Genomic DNA, 24,498 nt, shown 5'->3' with positions numbered 1-24,498 from the left:
TACAGGCGGCAAAGTCACATTAGCAGAACACTATCTTGCGATGAAAACAGATGACCTGTAACTCCATGCCGCAACACGGCCGCACCGCACGAACACCGCTGAGTGGAAAGTCGGATGCTAACGCGGACACACCAGATGACTCCATTTGAAATGCACAGAAGCAGGCAGAAGTAATCTATGCCATTAGACGCTAGGGTCCTGGTCACATTTGGAGCAGGGAGCGGCAGGGAGGAAGGCCGAGGAGGCTAGCTGAGGCTATCTGGCAATGTTTGTTAGTTGATCGGAGTGCTGGTTACATGGGCGTGTTTAATAGTGAAAATTCACTGAGCTATACACTTACCTGTACTTTTCTGTATGTATATCATACTTAAATACTAGTATGTATGTTATACTTCAATAGAAATTTTTATTAAAAACGGAACTCATTACATCCTTCCTCAAATTGTTCTTCTCCTTTATTTCTTATCCTACTGAATGGCTTCACCATCCACTTAGCTCCCCATCTAGACACTTGGGGCTTGTCCTTGTCACCTTTTTCCCCTAAATCCCCACAAGCAGTGTCAAGCAGGAGCCTTTTTCCTCTCCACACCCCACACTGTCACTTCCTGCGTTGGGCCCCCACTCTCCCCACTCTCCCCACCCCCATCCTTTACCTGCTGAAGAGAGACCTTGCCTCATCCACCCTTCCAGCTGCCGATGGAATGGAATGCACACCTGATTGTGTCACTTTCTTGCTGCAAAACCTTTGGTGGGGCCTTATTGCAAGGCTCCAGGTTCCATCTCTCATTTATTAGTGGGGTGGCCACATCTCTCCATTTCCTCATCCCTAAAATGTGTATGATAATAATGTGTCTTTCAAGGGGTTGCCATGATCTATCTCCTGCCTGCCACTCCAAATTTATCTTTTGCACGCTCTACTAGGTGCAATTCATCGGGTGTGCCAGGCTGTTCCATGCCTCCAGGCATGTCTGTATGGTTTCTTGGCTTTAAAGGCTCCCATCTGGGGCGCCTGGGTGGCTCAGTCGTTAAGCGGCTGCCTTCGGCTCAGGGCATGATCCCAGGGTCCTGGGATCAAGCCCCGCATCGGGCTCCCTGCTGGGAGCCTGCTTCTTCATCTCCTGCTCCCCCTGCTTGTGTTTCCTCTCTTGCTGTCTCTCTCTCTGTCAAATAAATAAATAAAATCTTTAAAAAATAAAATAAAGAAATAAAGGCTCTCATCTTCCAACTTTTCTGCCTGCCTATCCTCTTCCCTGTGCAGAGGACTTCTTCTACCCCCCCCACACCCTGTGTACAACTCACCACTTGCTCTGGCTTGTGTCCCGCCTCTCTCTCGTGCACAGGTTTATCTAAGCACCTGTACACTTACAGAAATTGATATAAAAGATACCTGATAATGACTGGTCCCAAAGCATTTATTCTTTAAGTAATATTCATTGAGTATCTACTATATTCCAATCCTGGCTTTAGGTGCTCGGGGTATAGCAGTTAACAAAATAGGAGAAGGACCCGCCTTCATAGGGTGTATCTAGTCTAGGCTGAAGGTGGTGAGGGCTAATGAATGAATGAATAAAATATCCTGCAGTGAGAAGGAGATGTTGGAGCAAAGACCTGAAAGAGGCAAGAGACCTGTGAGCAAAGCCTTCTGGACAGAGGGAATAGCAGGTGTAAGGACCCTGAGGTGAGTGGCTCCTGGTTGGGTACTTGGTGTGCTCTAGACAGAGCAAGGAGACTCTGGGGCTGGAGCCGATGAATAAAAGAGAGTTTTAGGAGATGAAGGGGTAAAGTGGGGGGTATAGGAGGCAATCCGTGCAAGGCCTCGCGGGCCCGTGAGGACTTCGGCATTTAGCCTGAGTCGGCCCTTGCAGGGGTTCGAGGAGAGGAGGGCCAAGACAGATCGGGACTCGTAAGGCTTCCTCTGGCTGCTGGGTGTAGACTGGATTGCCTGGGGCAAGCTGGAAGCAGAGAGCCTAGTGGGGTGAGTGCAGTCATCGGGAGGGGAGACAATGGTGGCTTGGCCCAGGTGGTGGCAGTGGAGGGCATGAGAAGTGGCTGGATTCTGACCGTCTTTGGAAGGTAGCCAACAGTACTTGCTGACAGGTGACAAGGGTGTGAGAGAAAGAGAGGTTCAAGGCCTGAGAGACTGGGAGGATGGAGCTGCCACTCCCTGGGGGAGGGGAAGGTTCCAGGAGGAACATGGAGTGCGGAGAATGGAGTGAAGATGTTCCCTTCGAGAGGCCTGTGGGACACACAAGTGTTGAGGTTGAGAGGGCACCTGGCTGGCAGCTCCTGGAGCTCAGGGGAAAGCCCAGACCGGCTGGGTGTTGCTCTGCACTCCTGACAGTGGGAGTGCACATGAACCCAGAGCCTTCGTCCCGCAGCTGCTCCCCAGGAATGGCTAAGTAGAGGAGGAAGTGACATCAAGTTGATTTGGGAGCTGTTAATCCAGGAGGCACTTGACTCCACCCCATCTTCAAGAGAAGCTGGGGATGCTGAAATGCAGAAAGGTCCTGTCAGTCGGGCAAACGACAATTGGGCCAAGACCCTCTTTGAGGGGGGCTATCAAAGGGGAGTCGTGTGGGTCACTGACAGTGTGGCCTTAATAACCAAATCAATCTGGCCCAGAGGCTGTGTCTGTCACTGAGGAGGGTTTTTGCAGCTGCAACTGAGCAAACCCGGAGATCCAAAGACACCCCTCTAATTGCTGTGGCCTTCAGGGCCTTTCCCTTTCTGCATTCTGCAGAACCAAAGCAGAAGGCAAAAAGGAAAGGGTGCTGATGTGTGTGTGTGTGTGTGTGTGTGTGTGTGTGTGTGAGAGAGAGAGAGAGCGTGTGTGTGTGTGTGTGTGTGAGTGTGTGTGTGAGAGAGAGTGTGTGTGTGAGTGTGAGTGTGTGTGTGTGTGTGTGTGTGTGTGTGTGTGTGTTTGGTTCTGTAACTCTGTGCCTGTGGAGAGGAAGAGTCCTAAGAGGAAGGCCTGCTTTCAGAGCCACTTCCTGTGTTCAGTCAGATGTTGGGCTGATTTCTGATGTTTTTTCCCTCCCAGGCTCCCCTCCCCAGAAAGCGTTCGTTTATAGGCAGCCTGGGGATCTGAGGCACCAGAACCTTATGGAAATGAGCAGAGAGAGAAGGAACAACAAGCATTTTACAGGAAAAGCTGTCACCAAGGGAGCAGCAACATGGCTGTATGGTCCCCGAAATGACTTAATCACCAAAAAGCTGGTGAACGAAAGCAAAAGCGTGTTTGACTACAACATCTTCTAACACCGGAAAATAGCATTGCTGGAGTGAGCGACAGAAAACAGGTCAGCCTTGAAAGGAGAAAGAGGAGAAGGTTTTGATTATGTGGTCGGTTATTTTTCTCCCTCCTTGGATTGTTTTTGAGATGTCTCCCCATGTTACAGGTTTCCAGTAGAGTGCCTGCCGTGTCTCCCACTCAGCAATCTTAGACTGATGCAACATGGGCTCATTCTGCCCTTTTGCCCCAAGAGCCACTCCATGGGGAAAACCTTGTTATCACAGCAAGAAAATTCAAGGCTTGCTCTTTCTCAAAATGTACCTTACAAGCTCGATGGGAAAAGTGGGCATTAGACACACATAGGAAAGACTCTTTGAGTCTTTTTGATGGATGTCACTAAATCCAGAGCTTTCCTTCCCATGGAAACAGATGAAGCTGAGGAGAAAAGCATAAAATTATGAATAACAAAAGCTGTCAGTAACTAGCTTCCCATCTCCTTGAGAAACAAGAGTAAGACACAGGAAGAAAGCAGCAGGCTGCAATAATGTCCCTCTCGAAGAAGAAGAAAGAAGGAAATTGTCCTGGTGTGAAAATGTTGCTATTTGTGGCTACAGGCATATTCCTGGGTAAATCTGTTATCTGTACATGCTTCGACACAGATGAATCTCCAAAACATATGCTAAGTGAAAGATAAAAGACCATATGTTGTATGATTCCATTTAAATGTAATGTCCGGAATAGACAAATCTACAGAGACAGAAAGTAGATCGCTGGTTGCCAGGGGTGGAGAGAGGGGGAAACGGGCTTAATGTCTACCAGCTTCTTTGGGGGGGAGGAGGGCGGTGACGAAAATGTTCTAAAATGGATTGTGTGCTCCACAAATCTATAAATATACTAAAAACCATTGAATCGTACACTTTAAATGGGGGAATTTAATGCTATGTAAATTACATCTCAATAAGCTGCTTAAAAAAACTCTGCTGTCACCTGCAAAGGAGACACACCTGTAAGATGAGGCTTGCTTTAAATATATATATATAAACATGCCCAAGTAATGGACCTATTTACTGTAATAAGGTGGATTTTAAAAACTCATCATTTGCATTGGATCTAAAATGTACACTGTAAGATGAACAGAAGCAGATGTAGGTAGGGCTTCACGATAATCACGTCTCCGTTCCCAAATGAACCTTCGTCCAACGGGTAAGTCGAGTCAATCCATTTACTTTATTTCACTGTGATAAGGAGCTACTGCCCCCATGGAACAGAGGGAGTGAAGAGTAAATGAGACAAAGAACCTTCGTCTTCAGGTTCCCAGCTGCGCAGAGGAAAGCACTCTTCCCCGGGGGCCCCGGCCCTGGTTCTCTATCTGGGTGGGAAGCTGGTCAAGTACGGCCACCTCACCCTGTATTCCTGCATTTCTTCTCTGCCTCTGAGCATCCCTCTAGCTCAGGGTCGAGCACACATAGGTCGCCAAGTCACACTGACCATAAAATGGCCACTGGACCACCCCGTGGACCACATTCCAGTCCGCCCAGCCAGATGGTATTTCCTGCTCTTCGTGGAAATCTCTGGAGCTCCTCAGCCATGCGCACAGATTGGTAAGCGATAGAATAGGAAAGAATGCTGTGCTCTGGGCCTCTTGAAAGCGTGTCTTTTATTACAGATATCTCCCGAATGGGCAGGTCTATTTTAAAAAGGGACTGGTAAACTTTCATAGGGCGTCTTCCTATTTGGGGGTCACAGAGCACAGTTGTTAGACTCAGCGCTGTGAAAGGAACAAAGATCTGCCCTGCGTGTCCAATTCTTACCCAGTGTTTGGCCCACAGCAGCAACTCACGGATGGGTTCTTTAACGAACCAACAAAAGAATGAGTGGATGGATGGATGGATGGATGGATGGACGGATGGATGGATCTCAATGCTGATCACACAGAAGAGGAACTGAAGGGTGAAGCCTATGGATATCAGAGATCCAGAAGTCTTGGAATCTAAGCCTTGAAAGGCTCTGTTTAGATTTTCTTGCTGAGGAAAGGGCAAGGAGTAAAGGAAAAACAACAAAACACCCAGAGCCCCTTAAAGCATTGAGAGTTACTGGGACACGTCGCTGACTCTTAATTGCACAAAGGAAAAAAACCAGACAATTGGTCTCACGGATCCCTACTTAAGAAATGTATTTGGGTTTGCAAAATGACCTTGGGTATATTCATACAGATCTTTCCAAATACTGAGAAAGGTGATGAAATACAAAAGTCATGCGATTAAGGGATCGTGGAAGCACATACTCTACCAATAATGTCTGATGGGAGGGCAGAGAGGAGCATGATTTAAACCAGAAATTCTGACTCTACTTGTGTGAGTTGCGTCATGTCTGTCCACGAGGTCATTTGCAGGGTGGAGAGGCCTCGTCCTTCCTGCCCTTCTTATTTATTTCCTGTGACACGCATAAACACACACTCACCCCGAAGAAGACATTCAACCAATTTCTAATGTTCAGAACAAACCTAAAAAGGAATTCTGAGCTAAGAGGTCCTTGAGAGTTGAGAGAGGCATGAAGGACTACTCTTTCAAAGATTGAGAGAGAATTTAAAAGTTGAATTGGATGATATCTTAGAGATTTGCTTTCAATTTCTCCTTATTTAAGCATATTACTCTTGCCAGGGCCATATTTAGAAAGTTAAGAATGAGTGAGTGTATAAAGTCTTTGGAGATCCCCGACTCTCAGCTGGATTATGCTTTCTTTTAGAGTCCAATGGAAGTCGGCGTGTTACGTTAATCCATATTTAAACCAGAGTGACCTCACGTCCCGATTTGCCCGGGACAGTCCTGGTTTACACCTGTTGTCCCAGCAGAATTATTAATAGCATCCGCTTCCACTCTCAATAGTGTCCTAGTTTGGAAGATTAAATTCTACAGTCACTCTAACTTTGACTCCTAAAAATTTTCAAGGATACACCACACTTTCTTATTAATTGTTGCAATTTATAGCTATTTTCTACAATTTCTGAGACCCTTCCTTCTTTCTGTCCCATTTCAAGCATCCTTGGAACTTTAGAAGGCTCGTCAGAGCACCAGAAAGCCAGCAGTGAAACTAAGAGAACCGCATTCACATAAAGACAACTGTTGTTCGTTAACAATGCATTTTCACTAATTAACACGCCATGCTAGTTAATGATATTTTAATTATTCAGGTTGCATTTCTATTAATCAGCAAAATTACTAATTCAATTGTACTATTAAGTATTTGATAAATGCTAATGGTTGCACAGCACATACCTTCATAGCCAAAGAGCAGTAAAAACAAGAAGCCTTCCATCTTGCGTGGCATTCTCCGCTTGTCCTTGGCTGCAGCTCTGCCTTATCCAAGTGGAGAGCTTCCCCAGGAGCAGGGGCTTAACTGAGCACTGGCCTCATTAAGCATCTTATTCCATTTAGGTCTTAGGGCTTTGGCTGAGCCCTAGGAAGTTAACCCACATAGTTACCTGACTCAACAAGGAAGTCTCCGAGAAGAGTCTAATGTCAACTAAGGTTGGTTCAGCAAAGGAAAATACCGGTTTTACGCTATTTTATTTATTTTTTTTAAAGATTTATGTATTTATTTTGAGAGAGAAAGTGAGCTAGCAGGAGGAGGGACAGAGGGAGAGGGAGGAGAGAGAATCCCAAGCAGACTCCTCACTGAGCAGGAAGCCAGACATGGAGCTTGATCCCACAACCTGAGATCATGACCTGAGTGGGAACCAAGAGTTGGTCACTCAACCAACTGAGCCACCCAGGCGCCCCTATGGTATCTTTAAATTTAAGAGAAGCAGTGGAGGGCAAGAGAAACTACAATCAGAAGACCCAGGTCTTAATCCTTTCTTTGCCGTCGTCTCCTCGGGAGGTGACCTTGAGCAATTTTCTGCCATCTAAGCACTAACATTGCCAAATTCTATGAAAGCGACATGGATTCCCTTCTTAGAAAGCAACCTGGCATCACGTTCATACCTATTCACTCAGGAAAATACTCAGTCTGGGAGGGGGAGACTGTTAACACAAAGATGTACCTTGCTTTGTTATTTATAATAACAAAAAATAGGAACCAATCTACACAGCCAAGGTCAGGGGGTTCAGCGTAGCAGGTAGAGTTAAGAGCACTGATTCCCAGGCCAGACTGGGTGCAAATCTCAGGTCAGCCACTTGTTATGTGACCTTAGGCAAGTTACTTGAGATCTCTGTGCCTCAACTTTCTCATCTATAAGATGATGATAATAATGCGTACTTCATATAGTTTGAGGTTCAAGTGGGACGATTACATATATACTTAAAACAGTGCTGGACATAATTATTATTATTATACAGCCATTAATAATAAAATTGATGGGTGAAAAGGGGAGTCGTTTAATGAGTACAGAGTTTCAGTTTTGCAAGATGAAAAAGTTCTGGAGATCTTTCTCACAACAATGTGAATGTATTTAGCATTACTGAATTGTGCACTTAAACTGGTTAAGATGATAAAAAATAAAACTATTAAGTTAATGAAACGATTGTGACAATAGGGACAAACATGTGGTATACTCGATTTAGAAAAGGATGCAAACGTACACATTGTATGAGCCAAACGATGTGGAAAAGTGCAGAGAAAAATACCGAGTTACCCCTTCCCTTTTTGGTTTTGGGCCACCACTATTCTACCACGCCCTACCACACCCCCTACCCCCGCCCAGGGTCCCGGACACTTTCCCTTCATTCCTCTTGTCAAAGATGAAAAAGGCCAATATATAAAGATAATAATGACCCCGCCCCCCCCGCCCCACGAAAGTGTAATGAACTATAAGGAGGAACAAAAAGGAGCTAAAGAAATGCTTAGTCATTTAGTCAGTATTTATTGGGTATCTACAAGCCCGACATTTATTCTATCCGGTGTATGGATTGGTCATTACACAGAGGAAGGTCTATTCAACAAACCCTACTGCTGTATTAAAAAATAAAGGACTATTTTCCCCCTGCTCTGCATTTTAGAGTTTCATGAAAATTTAACCCTTTAATAATAATAATAATAATAATAATAATAAACCTGTAATAATTCAACCGCAGTCAAAGCGCTTTTGCATTGCCATATTTCAGTTGGAGGCTTTGGGGGACAGGTCTGTGCTGGCTTGCAGGAAAAGGGCTTCACCGGGTGGTCTTGCTTCCTAGGAGCTCTGGATTTTGCCAGGCCGGCTGGGTCTGGGCGGGTCGGGGGCGTCCTCGGGATTACGACACGACCAGGCGCCCACCTCTGCGGTTGCTGATGGGAGGAGAGGGTATTTGTCATTATGCTTCTGGGATAAAAACATGTCCCCCCCCCCAAAAAAAAAGAATTAAAAACTAAGAAAAAAAATGTAAATGTCCCCAAATGGAAAAAAAAGTCCCCAAATAGAAAAGTAAAACAGATGTTATTTTTAAAGAAGGAAGAAATGAACTTTGTCTTGCTTTTTGTTTTTTTGACCGCGCACTCAGAGTATTTGAAGTGGAAGAGAAAAAGGACTTTGCCACCGTGGTTCCACTGGGGCTCGAACCCAGGACCTTCTGCGTGTAAAGCAGACGTGATAACCACTACACTATGGAACCTTCCCGCTAGAGCGGTGGCATCATTAGCTTATTCATAGTCTCACATCCGAAACAGCGCCTCCGCTCAAAACCCGCCCCTCGGCCGGAGCTCCACCTCCGCCGTGGCTCCGCCCCACTTGCCGGAGAGGGTGTTCGCGGCCAAGTCCCCGGCTCTGACTGTGGGGTCTGGGCGGTTCGCTCAACCTGCCCACCACGTTCGTCACCCCTGTGACCAGGGCGAGGCCAGGGCTGGGGTTACCCTCCTGAGGGCCGCGCCGCTAGTCAGCCGTCCCAAACTTTCTCTCAGCTGCGAGGTCGGCCGGACCCGCCCCGCGGGCGGAAGCGGACGGTGCCGCGGCCACGACCGCTCTTGGCAGCTTCCCTCAGCTCCGGAGGGACCCGCGCTCCCCGCGTTTAGCCCTGGGCACCCTGAGCCGCTGCCCGCAGCGCTGGGGGCCTTAGTCCGGAGCAGGGCGGACAGGAGTGCCACTTAGAGCCAAAGATTCAGGCAGCGCTGGGTTTGGGTGTGGGCCGGGGGTCACTGTCTTACAGGCATTTATGTTGCGGGGGTTGGAAGAGGCCGCTGGGCCCCTTGCCCGAGGATGTAGGCTCCTAATGCTCCCTGACATTTTCACAGCATTCCTCCTCTCCCCCCCGCCCCCAGCCGCCCACGGGGGCTGGAAGTTGCAGGACTTTAGTTGGCCCCTCTTTGTCTGGGCTGGGGGGGAGGGGGAAGGGCGGTGTAGACGGGCCACCCCTTTCCGGCTGAGGGTGATGAAGCGGGACCCGCCGCAAGATTTGAGGGGCCCAGTACAAAATGAAAATGCCAGGTTCCTTGTTCATGAGTTACTCGGAACTCCAAAACGGTGATAAGCAGAGCATTGAGCCCAGCGCCGGACCCTGCGACTGCACAGGCCGCGGCCCGCGAACCTGTGGCTGTGCTTCCCGGACTGTGGGCCCCGGTAAGGTGCTGGAACCCTCCACTACGAAGGGCTCCTGTGTGGTCTCGCTTCTTAGTTTTCATTGTCAGTGTCCTTTGCCGTCCCCAGTGCTTTTGGGTGGATCTTCGTCATCGTCCTAGGATTGCTCACCACCCTCAAGCTTGAAAACCCACCGAAAACCACTTGGCGGGCGTTTTTAAGTGCCGAGTTGAACATGGCTGAAGGCTGGGGCTGTCTTTTTCCCTGGCGTCTTCCCCTGAAGCCGGCAGAATGACGGAGAAATGGTACTGATTGTATGAAAGCATCCCCTTCAGCCAATTCCAGTCTTCCTGAAAAGACCCCTGAAAGAAACAGGTGGGTGGAAGGCACACTAATCTGGGAGGCATAATCTGGATTCTAGTCCTGCCCTGGTTACTCATTTGCTATGTGCTCTTCAGTTCACCTCCCAGGCCTCAGTGACCTCCTCTGTAGAAATGCATGGGTTGGAGTAGACACCCCTACTTTCCCTCTGGGTCTAAATGTTAGCCTTCCTTTCCAGGTGGGCAGATGGAGGCCGTTACCTGCCATGTATGTTTTCCGCAGGAGTAGAGGCAGGCCTGCAGCTGGTGCTTGGGTTCTCTACTACCAGGCTTCCTACCTCCTACTGAGCTCCCCGTAATATTCATCATGGGGCCCGTTGCAAAATGCCTTTTTGTTGATACCTTTCTCGAGGCCTCTTGAGCACTTGATGCAGATGACCACGAGTGGATAGCCACCAGCAGGAGGATGGATTCACGAAAGCTCAACGTTTCCTGCTAGTCCATGACCCATAATGACTCCCAGGATGCCCAACAGTAAGTATATCCCACCTGTTTCCAAACCTCTGTCGGTGCAGAACAAGGCTGCCGCGAACTAGGCCTGAAATGACACTCAGAGTTGTGTTTTGGTTTTTCTCTAGGGAATGCTTTGCTTGTCCCCAGCTTTCTGTCTGCCCTTGCTCTAAAGGATGGGTTCTCTGAGTGCAAGCTTTGGCCAAGTTCCCACACACGCCCCACGTAGAAAAGAAGCTGGTGCACCTCTGATGCATGCCACATAGGTTCCTGCCTTTAGTGAAAAACTCCTGTGCCTTTTTTCCGTTCTGACAAGGAGGGAGACTTTTGTTCCACTTCCACTTCCCCGCTGCCCTCAAAGTATAGTCACAATCTCTATTGTTTACAAGCACTTTCACATACACTCCTGTGAGGTAGCCATGATAAGTATTACTCTCTTCATGTTTCAGCTGAGGCAGTTAAAGCCTATGAGTCTGAATGCCTTGCTTGAGACCATTCCGCTTCTACTCAGTCTTCTGCTACCTAAGTGATTTCAGGAGGCCCATGTCTGCAAAGGCTACATGTTATTCCCTTAAGAGTGCCCTTGATTTCTTGTAATATTTCGTATGCACTCAGGGAGATAATGGATACCTTTTATTTTTTTCCTTTGTAATTTTATTTTGGTTTTTTTTTTTTTTAAGATTTATTTATTTATTTGAGAGAGGGAGAAAATCTTGAGCGGACTCCCTGGAGAGCATGGAGCCTGAAGCGGGGCTCGATCTCACGCCCCTGAGATCAGGCCGTGAGCCAGCACGAAGAGTCAGATGCTCCGCGGACTGAGCCACCCAGGTGTCTCTCCTTTGTAATTTTAAGATGAAGTCCTCAAAAGCAGGAAACAAACGCCTACCTGGAAACAACCATTGGTGACTTTCACCTTGAAAGCGTCAGTGTCATGGACAGCCTTTCAGATGGCCACAGTTTTGCTTGGCACTTCAGGCAGTTCATTCAGATTTGTGAGGCCTGTTCCCCCGAGGTAAGCCCAGAAGCATCTGAACAACTGTAAGTCAAATCCATCAACAAACTAGTAAATAAGGACTAGAAGTCCCTTCAAACTTTGGAGTCTCCTGATTTCTCAGACGTTTGGTGTGGCTTCCCCAGCGCATGGCTTTACTGATGGAGAGCAACTCAACCAAAGAAACCACCACCCCAAACACTGAGCTGACTTAGGAAGCTGTTTATCTGATTGCATTTAGAAATGTTTATAATCTGTCTTTCAGTATCGTGCTCCAGTATTTACTAAGAAAATAAGTCATTACCTTAGAATGTCAGCTCACCTTAATTTTCTCCCTTTTGAAGCTCAAGTTTGAAACATTTGAAATTAGCTTATTGGAATGGATATTTGATATTCGTTGCTCTTTGCCCACCTATCTTTTCATAGTCATTTATATTCCTCTGTCTTCTCACCCGGCTCAACTTCTGTGGTCATTTTTAGCACTCGTTTGCCCTTTTGTTGCTTGTTCTTGTTGACAAAACCACAGTCTGTCAAGTCCAGCTCTCTCTGTACTCTCCCCTTGTATATGGCCCAGAGACGAACACATATCCAGGTCAACTGATTTCACACTAAATTCTTGACTACTTACCTCAAGTGAACCCTTAATGTAGCCTAGAATTGCATCTATGTCCTTCATTCTCCTCTTCTCCCAAAGGACAGTTTCCTATCTTCTCTCCCTGAACTTCCTGTACCTCCTTCCCCAGCCTCTCAGCTGATGAACTGGTTTTCAGTAAAGAGTTGGAAGCCCTGAGAAGAGAACTTCCACGAGTCCCCACCACCGCTGCGCACCCGCTGGTATCTGCGTGATCACAGATCTACACCAGGCCTCTTCTGTAGATCAGGGCTTCTCAACAGCTGTGTTGACATTTGGGACTGAGTAACTCTCGGTCGTGGGGCTCGTTCTGTGCCCCGTAGGATGCCTCACCGCATCCCCGGCCTCTACCCACTAGATGCCCCAGCACCCGTCCCCCCAGTTGTGACCACCCAAAATGTCTCCTGGTTGGGGTGGAATCTTGGGGGCCATTTGGTGATGTCTGCAGACACTTTCCGTTGTCACAGCGTGGGTGCCGGGGTTGGTGTGCTGCCAGCGTCTCGGGGGTGGAGCCGGGGCTGCTGTGAAATACCCTGCCGTGCACGCAACGGCCCCTCACGGCCGAGCTTACCCGCTCCCGAATGTCCCTAGTGCCGTGCTTGAGAAATCCTGCCCTAGACGAATTGTCCGCCTTCCCCTTGAAATCCAGCCCGCCACCTGCTCTTGCCTACTCCAGGAAATCACTCCAACAAGTCCCCTTTCTCCCACGTCTTTATTTACCTTCCCTGTCGTCTCCTTCTGGTGAACCTGCGAGCGCACCGTAATGTCTCTCAGCATTAAAACGAGCTCTTGATCCCCTTTCTGCCTCCAGCTAGTTCAGGGGTGTTTTTTGTTGTTGTTGCTCTCCTTTGCAGCAGAACTCCTAGGAAGATGTGTCTGTAGGCACTCCCTCCGATGCCTCTCCTTTTGGAAGCGCTTTCCCCTCCTGGCTTTTAGGATACCGCCCTCCCCCGATCTTTGTTTCCCTTCGCAGTCACTTTTGCACCTGGACTTCTTCTCTGTTCGTTCCCACCACCTGGATGGCCTATCAGAGCTGCTGCAAAGCTCCTGACGGCCACCTTCCGTCTGCCCCCCTCTCTCTGCTTTATCTCAGATAAGAGCAGCTTCATTTTCCCACCTATTGAGGCCCAAAACTTTGAATCATACTTGATTCTTATTTTCCTCATACCCCAGATCTAATCCTATTAGCAAATCCTCTTGGCTTGCCCTTCAAGACCTAGGTAGAATCTGATCAGTCACTTTCTGCGTCTCCTCTGCTGCCACACCAGTCAAGGCCTTCATCCCATTGGGCCTGGGTCATCGCCGAACACCTCATATCCTGGCCTCCCAGCTTCTGCCCTTTCCTCCCTACGGACTATTCTCTGCACAGTAGCCGGAGTGACCATTTTAAGAGGTAAGTTAGATCATGTCACTCCTCTGCTCAGAACCCTCCAATAGCTCCTCACCGTAGCTGGAGTGAAAACCAAGGCCATACAGTGGCCCGCAAGGCCCTGTGTGGTGTGCCCTTTCCCCTGTCCGTTACCTCTCGGATCACAAATCCTATTACTTTGCCTTTTCTTTTACTGTGTACTCCAGCCACACTTGGCTGCTTGCTGTTCTTCAAACACACTGGGCCTCTTCTGCCTCAGGGCCTTTGAACCTGCTGTTTTGTCAGCCTTGGGTGCTCTTTTCCTAGGCCAGCCCATTGCTCACTCTCTCACCTTGCTCAGGTATTTGCCCAAATATCTTGTCAGCAAGGCCTCTCTTGGCTGCCCTACTTATAATTACTCTTTCCGCCCCTTCTTCATACTGGAGATGCAGTATCCCCCCTTTCCCTGCATTATTTTTCTTTGTAACACTTACTCCCATCTCATTTGCCGGATATTTACTTACTCATTCTGTTGCTTGTCCTCCGCCATCCTCAACCAGAATGAAAGTTCCATGAAGGTGTGGATTTGGTTCTGTTCATTGTTACGTTCCCCAGAGCCCAAGTAGTGCCCAATACATAGTAAGGGTCCAATAAATACGTCTCGAATGAATCTCTTCAGGGTTGGGGATGACTCAGGCGGGGTCAGTTACCCCCAATCAGAGCTGATCCTGGGGCTTTTACCTGCACTCTGAGAAGAGACATTTCTTTGTTCCTCGATCCTTGACTTGAACGTGAGGTTATCCAGAGGCTGGAGGTTCTGCTGCCGCCTGATTATTGCGGTGTGTCAGACCGGACTCTTAGTTGCATAGAGCAGAACCCTCTTGTTCCCAGTACTCACTGCTCTTCCCCGTGTGGGATTTTTACACCCTTCCCCCCCCGCCATAGGCTTGACCGAGTGACTTGCTTTGGCCGATCAATGTGGGCAGAAGCACAAGTGTGAAGAGCCAGCTGGTGATTGGCTACTTCAGTGTTTCCCCTTTGCTATGGGAACAGCAATGCTCAGAGAGAGGTTGGCCTGAGTCTTAGAGAAAAGACCCCAGGTGACGGAACTGCAGCCAACCTACACTGGCCATGGCACCAGAGTGAAAAGTAAACCTTGATCATGGTAAGCCACAAAGGTTTTGGGTCGTTTGTTACCAAAACCTAACATCATCTAAGTGGATTCAACACTTCTGCTGGTTTCACAAGAAAATGAGTTTATTAAAAGATAGTCGGTGGTGCAGAGTGTCTCCAAAAAGGCCTCAGAGACTCCAAAGCCGGGAACAATGTCTTAATCTCACCGCGGGGCTGCACTTTGCCAAGACGCCCACTGCTCTCCCTCTGAGTACAGAGGCAGCAACTCCAGCCAGTGATGGGGCCCTGCGTCTCGGAAAACTGAACCCCTCTGTCACTAACGTTGTCACAAGATGGATTTCATAACCCCTTGACCCCTTGTGCTGCCCTCTTAAGTGAGGTCTCTGGCGGAGCCTAAGTTACATCCCTGTGCTCTTGCCCGGAGAGAGGCTGGGAAAGTGAACGTCTTGTTTCTCCTTTGAGGAGGTGGGGGTCAAATGTGGCAAATGGAGAAGTTAGTGAACACGAAGCATGAAGACATCTGCTGCCTGCCTGAAGCCCAAGCACGGAGCAAGGGGTGAGAGCTGAGAAAGAGAACGATTGGATGCCGTCCTGGCAGGCCTCCAGCAAGCCAAGCCTTACACACGCCTATTGACGCCTCAGTTATTGGAAGAATGCATTCCTGGTTTTGCTTAGGCCAGCTGGAATTGGTTCACTGACACTTGCAGTAGAAGGAGTCCTGATGAGTCATCTAAAATGGGTGGGCATCAGCACAGTGGCTGGCGGTGCTGTCCTGTCTCAGATACTTGGAAGTTTTGGTCGCCCTCAGTTCCCAGGAAATGGGGAAACAGCCTCTTCCGGCAGGGCAGGCTTTTGGTTTCAGTGCATCTTGGGAGCCAACAGGTCTCAAACATAGCGGGGTACTTGCTCACATGGAGCACGGTAGCCAGGACACATAGAGGTCGAGAGTGGGCAACACATCTGGGGTACTGTTGGTTGCTTACCCCCAATTCATTCTTCTTCTTTTCCTCAGTAATAAAGATAAGAATAAACCCTTGTATAGTACTTGCTATGTATTAGAGACCATTCTAAACTCTTTGCTCAGATTAACTCATTTAATCCACACAAGAACCCTGAGAGAAAAGGTTGTTATGCCTGGCTTACAGATGAGAAAATGGAGGCATAGAATAATTAAGTGACTTGTGGAAGTTGTACAGCTAGTAAATAAAGGAGCAGGGCTTTACACCCAGGCCATCTGGCTCCATGGGCTGCATTTAACCTCTACACTGCACTGCCTGATTTTGTTTCATTTGGCAATGTAGCCAGCTAAAACAGCTTGATTTCCCAGGCTCCCTTGCAGCTGAAAAAGACTGCGAGGCACAATTCTGGCCATGAGATGTTTGGAAGCAGGGGGGCTTCCAGAACCATTTCTTTAAAAGAAGGTAGACTCAGGTGGTATGCCTCATTTTGCCCTTAGTTGTTTACTTTCTGCCTGGAATGCGAATGTGGATGTTGGATGTAGAGCAGCCACTTTGTGAACATGAGTTGACAATTCTGAATAAGAAAGCTATGTGACTTGGCTGAAGGAAAGAAGGTGCCTGGGTCCCAGCCCCAGATTTCATACTTCCAGATTCTTTGTTTCATGTGAAAAATAAAACCCCTAATTTGTAAGGCCATTGTTTAGTAGGAGTTTCAGTTACATGAAGGGGAAATATATACCTACCGATTCAACATTTCCACATTTCTCACCCTCAGATGTCTCCGGTATCATTTTGGCAATGTCTCTAATCTGCCCACCAGCTACTGAGGGACTGCTCTGTGTTGCAGTCTCTTGGTAGAAGTTGTTTATTATTACATGTCTGCAATATGTCTAGGAGCACAGCACTGGGTAGTGTGGGAGGTGGTTTTGTTGTTTTTTTTTTTTTAAGTGTATGACATGCCCCATCTCAAGGGGTTTGAAGAACATTAATTCACCCAAAGGACTGATTTGTTCCAAGCTGTTAATGGATGATAATGGTTTGATGTTGTTTTCCTAACTCAGGAAGTTATTGAATTTTAATAGACCCTGTCTCCTCTCTCTTAAAGTAGAGACTCAAGAGAAGACAAAGGGGAGAGGGGGACAGGGTGATATGTGAAAAGCCTAACAGTAAAGATGGCCTTACCTGGTGTTCCTCTCAGCACCAGCTATCTCTAAAATCACCCACAGTCACATCCAATCACAACCAATGAGCTTAAATTTGGTAGAGATGGCCACCCAGGAGAGGAATAGATCAGATCAAAATACTTTGTCTCCACCTCCCTCTTTTATATGTCTTGAAACACCACTGGTTTCTAAAGTCACTCCCCTGGGACTTTGTAACTGAGCACAGAACAATTTGGCCACTCCCCTCTCCTACAGAACCCCACTTAAAAGGAAATATCTGGTAGCAAGATCTAGCCAGTGCTAATTGTTGACAGAAATGAAATCGGTTATTCCCTCCACTTGCCCAACACTTACTGTCTTCTTTAGATTTGCAAGGTGATTCAACAGTGCGTACAATGGGACTCTAAGTTGTTCCTCATAGTCCGATGGAAAGATTTCAAGAGTGATGCAGGTGTTAAACAAAAATTATGGGTTTTTATTAGTGATTTTAAATATTTGTGATTTGAGGGGGAATATAATTAGGGTATAGTCTGAGGGCTAATGTAATAATAAAACCAATTAGCAGGTTGTTTAACTCAGTTAGAGGCTGTCTGCAGGCCAGCAGCTTTCCTCTGATAAATCCTGTTAAAATGCAGTGGGTTCTATTTTGTGCAGCATGAGCAGGCTGCCATGACAACTGTCTGTGAATATTATTTCAGTATTAGTTACAGGTTTCCAGTGTCAGTCTCTGGGTCCAACGTTCATTCTAAAACCCAAATACACATCTATTCTTAAAGGAGTTGTCCTGGACATGTTTTTAAAAAAAACAAAACAAAAATAAAACACTTTCAATTACCTGGGTTTTTTCTTTTGGAAAACAAATATGAAAGAATTTGCACAGTTGCAAATTGCAGATTTTATTGCTTGGTTCCTTTCTTTCGGAAAGGCGATTTGGATATGAATTTACATTGTACTTGACCTTAGATTCGATTAAATAGATGCAGCAGGCAAGAGTTTGGAAAGTTTAAAGTCTATAATCCTTATGTTAAATTATTCTTTTTTTTTTTCTTTCTTTCCCCATCTGACAGTGTCAGAAGGAATCTTGTGGTCGCAAGTGACAGAGGATTGAATCCAAATCAAGTTGGCAAAACCAGTCTCAAATGAATGTGACTTGAAAATTCGTAAGGTAAAATTTCATGCAGAGATTTCCGATGGAAGGCTCCAGCCCCGTTTCCCTGCCCTCTACTGGTCACCCTTCTCCAGGTGCCAGTTGTACCCCTCACACCGGCACACCCGCTGTCCTCATGGTGACAGCCTTGCTCAGGGCACCACACCTGGGGCGTGACAGTGAGTCTGTGTCCCAGCGCTCTCTCCAGGAGCCCCGAGATTCACTTATATTGCCAGTCTTCAGCTACATGCCCACCTGAACACTCTTTTTTGCCAAGTAAAATTGAGGTGCTCACTGCCTGAGGCCTGAGTTAAGGGCCCAGCCCTTGACAATCACTGTTATTTGGGAAGGGGGCTCATGCTGATTGGCTTAAGCCCATCAGGGCCTATACATTTTTTTTTTTTTTAAGATTTTATTTATTTAAGAGCAAGAGAGAGAGCGAGCGTGCGCATGAGCTGGGGGAAGGGCAGAGGGAGAGAAAGAGGGATAAGCAGACTCCCCGCAGAGCAGGGAGCCCGATGTGGGGCTCCATCCCAGGACCCTGAGATCATGACCTGAGCCAAACGCAGATGCTTAACTAACTGAGCCATCCAGGCGCCCCCAGGGCCTATACTTAGAGTACGGGGTGATGTCAATGCCATGGAAACCACAGGGCTGAGAAGAGGGAGAGGGTTGATTTCAAAAAGGAAAATTGGGGTACTATTGCAAGGAAGTGAGGGGAATACTTGCTAGCCATCTGGTTAGGGCACAGAATGCTGTGCAAATTATAATAGTAACAACAGCTAACCTTTATTGAATACTAACGATGAGCTAGGCACTACTCAAACTGTTTTATAGGTATACTGGTTAGAGAATGTGTGTGGCTTCAGGTAATAAGGTAAGTGAAATAGCAAGGACTTAACACAGAGCAGTTCGTTTTTATCCCATGTGATATGAAGTCACGAGACCATGTCTCCAGCTCATCTTTCAACCTTTCTGCATTATCATTCTCACCATGAGGCTGTCTTCCTAATGTTCACAAGAAGGCTGCTCCTCCTTTAGACTTCGCATCCTGGTTCCAGGCAAAGAGGAAAGGGCTCGTGTCAACTGAATCTTGTCTTTTTTTTTTTTTTTTTTTTCTTAATCAGGAAAATAGCTTTTCTGGGAGCCTCAGCCAGTAGATTTCTGCTTACATCCTGTTGTCCAGATCTGTGTCACATGACCACCCCTAACTGCAAGGGAACCTAGCCAATCAAATTTTGTTGGCTAAGCCCATTGCCACCTAGAACAAAATTGAGATTTTACTTGTAAGGAAGAAAGGGAGAATGGATATTGGTTAGGCAACTAACTAGGCTGCCATGATATATATTAACTCATTTATTCCTTACTTTAAACCAGTGTGGTGGTACTATTACTCTCCCAGTTTTCCTTTTCCTTTCCCTTCCTTCCCTTTCCCTTCCTTCCCTTCCCTTTCTTTTCTCTTCTTTTCTTTTCTTTCTTTCTTTTATATCCCAGTTTTCTAAGAAACAGGCACAGAGAGGTAATGTAATTTCCTCAAATTCACACGCAGCTGTTTAGCAGAGCTGATATTTTTATGAAATAACAAGAACTTACTCCTGGTTCCCTTTCCTAATCCTCCTACTCTTCCGTGCACAGAAGACTTCATTTTTAATTTTTAAAAACTGACAATAGGCCCTATATTTCACAACCTTCTCAGGAAAAATAATCCATAGAAATCTTGGATCTCTCACCAACTTGTTTTCGTAGTGTCTTTTTCACATAGCCACACCAACAGGAACATGACATATCAGCAGGAATTGTGTTTGGTAGTAAGAAGCAGACCTAAAAGGGAGGCAATGGGGAGGAAAAATCTTTCTATACCCGTCAAAGTTCTTCCTGCTTGTCTAAGAATTGAACTGACATGAAGCAGATTAACAGGAGAAAATAAAACTGAATTATGTACATGCAGGAAATCCACACAGACGTGAGATCCCAAAGACAGGCGTGATGAGGTCTATATGTCATCCTGAACCAAGGAGAAGGGGGCAGGAGCTTGGGACTTCAAAGGGAAGGGAAGCAATTCACAGGAAGATGAAAAGAGTAAATGCTGGGCAAACAAATGTTTGCTGGGCCGCTCGGAAACAATGGGACATAGAGAGGAATTTGATTAAACAGGCCTTGCTAGGTTCCTTCGTGCCCACTGTACCTGGTTCACATCATGATACAGTTAGCTATGGTGACAGCTCTCTTCCTGGAGCAGGTCCTCTATCTAAATTCTTTTACGCAGTTAGGGGGAAGGTTGAAGTTTCTTTATGTGTCTTTTGGGGCCCCAATTGTTTTTAGCTGGAAATAATCTGTGTGTCAAAGGGGCACATTTTGGGGTGGCCTGCCTCTGTCCCCTGCAAAGGTTATTTTCATCTCATGTGATATAAAATCCAGAGCTTCATTCAAAAATAAAGTGAACCTGTTAAAGTAAAAGAGTCATTACACATGTAGAAGTTTCCTATCCTCAGTTACATCAGGTTAATTTATATGACGTTTCCTTAAAACTGCTTTGTAAATCAGAAATTCACTCTGTAAGAATAACAATCCAGCTCACTTGGGTAAATCAATGAAATGTCACGACATTACTAATACCTCAGTTTGCTTATAATTTTTATTTCTCTCGTTCTTTCCAAATATTTGAGATCCTTAGCTTATGGCATTATTTTATTTATATATCACAACACTTTTATTTTTTGTTTTGGTAATACTACTGAATTGATCAGAAAAATCATAAGAACATTGTAGAATGTAGTTTGACTTTAAAAGTTATGAAGGAGTGGGTTCACAAAGAAATGGAGATTTAAACAAATAAAAATCATACTGTGTTAGAGAGCAGTGCCACTCAAAGCATGTTTCACTATCACTTGGGAGCTTATTAGAAATACAGATTCGTGAGCACCACTCCAGACCTATTGAACCAGAACCTCTAGGGGCCAGGCCCAGGAATCTGTGTTTTAACAAAATCTCTAGGTGATTTATAAGCACATTAAAGTGTGAGAAGCGTTAGGGAGTTTTATGTAAATGAGACTCACAGATCTTGTACTCTTTGGAATATTGGCAAAAATACTAACTGCATGTTTGGTAAACTTAAAACCTATATTAAACCCTAGATTCTCCTTTGGACGTTCCTAAATCATAGATTTCAGTTATTTACTCCAGGTCACTACTCTTAAGGGCATGCTTGTCTCCTTCCCCCTATCAACACCTTCACCTAACTCATCCATAGTTGTCTTTTAGATGTCAGGTTAAAGCTTACTTTCTCTGATAAGCATTTATTTGCTTGACCTCCTGACTCACTCTCATAATATATGTACTTTTCCTTTGCAATTTCACATTTATTTTTATGAGTATTTAATTAATGTTTACTTCCCCCACTAGGCTATAAACTTCATGAGGGAAGGGAACTCGTCAGTTCTGTTAACTGGTATATCCCCAGGGTCTAGAACAGCGCCTGGCACACCTTGGATGCTCAACAAATATTTGTTGAATAAATAAATGAATGAAACCAAGACAAGAAAAAGTGCTCTTAAAGAAAATTCTCTGAAAACTTTTTTGAAGGCTTCACAATGAGCACTTAGTCCTCTCGGGCAATAACAGCAAGGGTTTGAAAAGAAAGCCATGGATCTTTCCCAGGCCTTGTTTTAGCTAATACTTTCGACGTTCCTCCAGGAAACCAACTGTTCTTTGTTTTCTGTGTTCATGATGCAAAAATGGTTGAGGAAGGCAAATGGTGGCAGAAAGAAAGCTTGAGGAACCTGGAATCTGTCTTTCCGATAAACAGGAAGTGGTTCTCTCATCCAGCTTGTGTTGTTCACATTCTGTTGGCAGGTACTGTCATGTCTGCATCTGACATTGTGGGGTTGCTAAGGCAACCTATTAAAGAATCATTCTAGAATTTACCTCTGGAAAATTCCAGGTGAAGCTGAGGAATTCTCTTTAAGTAAGACCTATAAGTGTGACAATGGATAGTATCCTGAGCCTGCAGGTCAGGCTGAAAGATTCAGCAACCAACAAAGTGAAGATCTAGGGTCTATTTTCCTTGAACCAGTGCAGAACTGATAAAACTTAGAGAGAAGGGTAAGAATGCTTAATGGAGCAGATGAGTTGAATGAAATCTGGGTAGGCATGGAACCATCTGATTGAAAGTTAGCTTTCTTCCTCTGTTTGTTTAACGAACCCTGGTAAACTCTATGCTTTGTGTATGGAATTTATCATACTTTAATATGTATTTTATTTACTTTACTGTAATTTATATTTGGGCGATCTTTATAGGGTGGAGGGGAGTCACCTTGATGTAGAAGGAGTATTGGCCACCAAATCGTAAGACTGTAATGTTGGGGAGGCCACCTAACTTCTGTGGGCCTCGTGTCCTCTCCTATAAAATGAAGGACCTTTCTGAGCAATTCCAGAGGACCAGAGCGTCTTACCACATCACAGGCTCACCTGCGACAGAGCTCTAGGCCAAGAAGCTCAAGACGATCTTGCAAGGGGACTCCACCGTGTGCCTAGATCAGTTTTGCCCAATTTCCAGGGCCTGGATATGAAAGGCAGTTGCATAAATGTATATTCTTGTTTTATTTTTGTCTTGGAATGGCAGATTATAGCTCCTGCAGAGGGAAAATAAGAAGAAGTAAGAAATTACCATTACTCTGCCATTGACTCATGCTAGATGTCAAACTGAGATACATGCAAAACGCAAGCACATACAAGCTAAAGGAACAGATTGTGGCAATATTTAAAAATATCACAACTCTCTAAATAAGAACAGTTCTGATAAGCCTATTTGGCATTCATGCAGAACACCCATAACTCTGAAGAATCTGAATTGTACATTGCCAAGGTAAATTACTTCTACACGGTAATTATAGATGCAAGTATATTGGATTATATGAGAATACCTGTTTCCCTTGGTTTACAGATACCCCTCTCTCCTGGGCCTCTTCCTTTCCAGATTGTTGCTTTTTTAGTCTCCTTTGTTCCTTCCTCCTCCTCCTTTCCTTTAAATGTCTCCATTCCCCAGGCTTCTGCTTTCGCCCCTCTTGCCTTCTTTCTCTACAAGCTCTCCCTGGCTGTTTCATCTTCTCCAACCGCTTTGATTGTCGTCCATAACCCGATGACCTCTTAATGAGAATCTGTAGACCTGATTTATTTCCTGGGCTCTACACTCAGGCTTCTGCTGCCGCCCGGACATGTGAACTTGTTATTTTTCTCCACCTCCCCTTCCTGTCCTACCCCTGGACCCGCTAACACTCTCCCACAGTTAATGGCATTGCCCACTAGACAGTAAATGACCAGAGGGCAGAGATGGTGTCTGTCTTGTCCACACGGTACACGCAGCACTCAGCATCATGCCTGGCATATGGTAGACACCCAGTAAATATCGAAGAAGTGATTAACCCCTCTATTATTTCAAACTAGAAACGTCCCTCACTCCCTATACCCAGTCCGGGACCTGTGGGATTTATTACCGGAAATCCTTTCACATTGGGCCCCTCCTCTGCAACCCCCCACCCACTTTAATCCAGCCCTTCTCATCTCCTGGATTGTTGCCAGGGCTTCCTTGTTGGTCTTCCTGTGGCTGGCTTTTCCCCAGTCCCTCATCATCTGACCGGCAGAGTGATCTTCCTCAAGCTTGAATCTAATCAGATTACCCTCAGGCTTCCCATCGCTTAGAAATCCAGTTCGCAGTGGTAGCCTCACACCGAATCCAGTCCTTGGAGCCTGTATGGTGTTTTGAGAAGACGAGAATGACTCCATTTCGTTGATTCTAAGATGTCCATGTTTTTCACATTTTCGCACCTCTGAGATTGGAGTGTGTCTTAAAATCGATAGACTGTCATGGTTTGATGGGTGGCTTTTTTTCTTTCTTCTTGGTACGTAAAATAATGATGTACCTTATAATCGATGGCACCCTAAATTTGCAGAAATATACTGACATTTAAAAGTAGGGAGATTTTACATAAAAATATGTTCAGCTTCTCTTGAAAAATTACATTGGGCAACGCTGGGCCGGGATTTCTGCATGGCAGCCTAGGAGGGAGCTACCAGTAAGTAGCAGCTGCCTCACTTAGACGAGAACTCTCTAGAATGTCCCATCGCTTCCACCTAGGCTGCTTTATTCATTTATCTTACCTGCCCCAGCCCATGCGAGCATTTGAAATTGTAATCCCTGACTGATGAGTTAAAATGTGAATTCTTTGTTATGGTTTACAAGAATGATCACAGCTGGCACCAACCTACCTCGCCCATGTACTATTGGAGTCTAGAAGGATATCAGTTCTGCCAGGGCAAGTGGGGAAATACTTCATAGAACATGAAAGGAGGGAAAAGGCATTCCAGGGAGCGTGGGAGCATGTTATATTTGAGTAATGTTTCCTGAGACTGGGGGGTTAGGGGCGTAATAGAGCAGGGGATGGCGAGGGACACGGGCCTGTCCACAAATAATTTCAAGAGCTACCTCTGTACCTGCACCTCCTGTCTTGAAATTACTTGTGGACAGACCTGTGTCCCTCGATCAACCATGAACCTGGAAGGGAGATGGATCTCTGCCTT

General features: G+C 46.0%; 1 protein-coding gene, 2 long non-coding RNA genes and 1 other non-coding gene across 6 annotated transcripts in view; 3 read left to right on the top strand and 1 right to left on the bottom strand.

The window, feature by feature from the left end:
• LOC103668163 overlaps positions 1–4,272 on the top strand; it is a 5,738-nt gene extending 1,466 nt beyond the window's left edge. Inside the window, exons 2-3 of the long non-coding RNA XR_569950.2 lie at positions 1,583–1,678; positions 3,041–4,272. This is a non-coding gene — a long non-coding RNA (uncharacterized LOC103668163). The remainder of the gene's footprint in view (positions 1–1,582; positions 1,679–3,040) is intronic.
• A 4,475-nt stretch (positions 4,273–8,747) lies between these two features.
• Positions 8,748–8,820, bottom strand: TRNAV-UAC. Its single transcript has one exon. It is a non-coding gene; the product is annotated as a tRNA-Val (tRNA).
• Positions 8,821–9,030: 210 nt separating this feature from the next.
• On the top strand, positions 9,031–14,457 carry LOC121103460. Of its 3 annotated transcripts, XR_005835692.1 has the most exons (4): positions 9,031–9,761; positions 9,849–10,094; positions 10,452–10,573; positions 11,230–14,457. It is a non-coding gene; the product is annotated as an uncharacterized LOC121103460 (long non-coding RNA). The 3 variants fall into 3 exon arrangements; XR_005835701.1 differs by having other exon boundaries at positions 9,031–10,094; positions 10,279–10,573; XR_005835684.1 differs by having other exon boundaries at positions 9,031–10,094; positions 11,230–14,456.
• A 3,137-nt stretch (positions 14,458–17,594) lies between these two features.
• Positions 17,595–24,498, top strand: part of PPEF1 (protein phosphatase with EF-hand domain 1) — a 113,796-nt gene continuing 106,892 nt past the window's right edge. The window contains exon 1 of the mRNA XM_040633764.1: positions 17,595–17,940. The gene's annotated coding sequence lies outside the window, so the exon portion shown is untranslated. The remainder of the gene's footprint in view (positions 17,941–24,498) is intronic.

Source organism: Ursus maritimus (assembly GCF_017311325.1).
Source record: "Ursus maritimus isolate PB19 chromosome X unlocalized genomic scaffold, ASM1731132v1 scaffold_X1, whole genome shotgun sequence".
Taxonomy (NCBI): Eukaryota; Metazoa; Chordata; class Mammalia; order Carnivora; family Ursidae; genus Ursus; species Ursus maritimus.
Note: the sequence above shows the minus strand (reverse complement) of the source record. Positions and strands in the feature narration are given on the sequence as shown.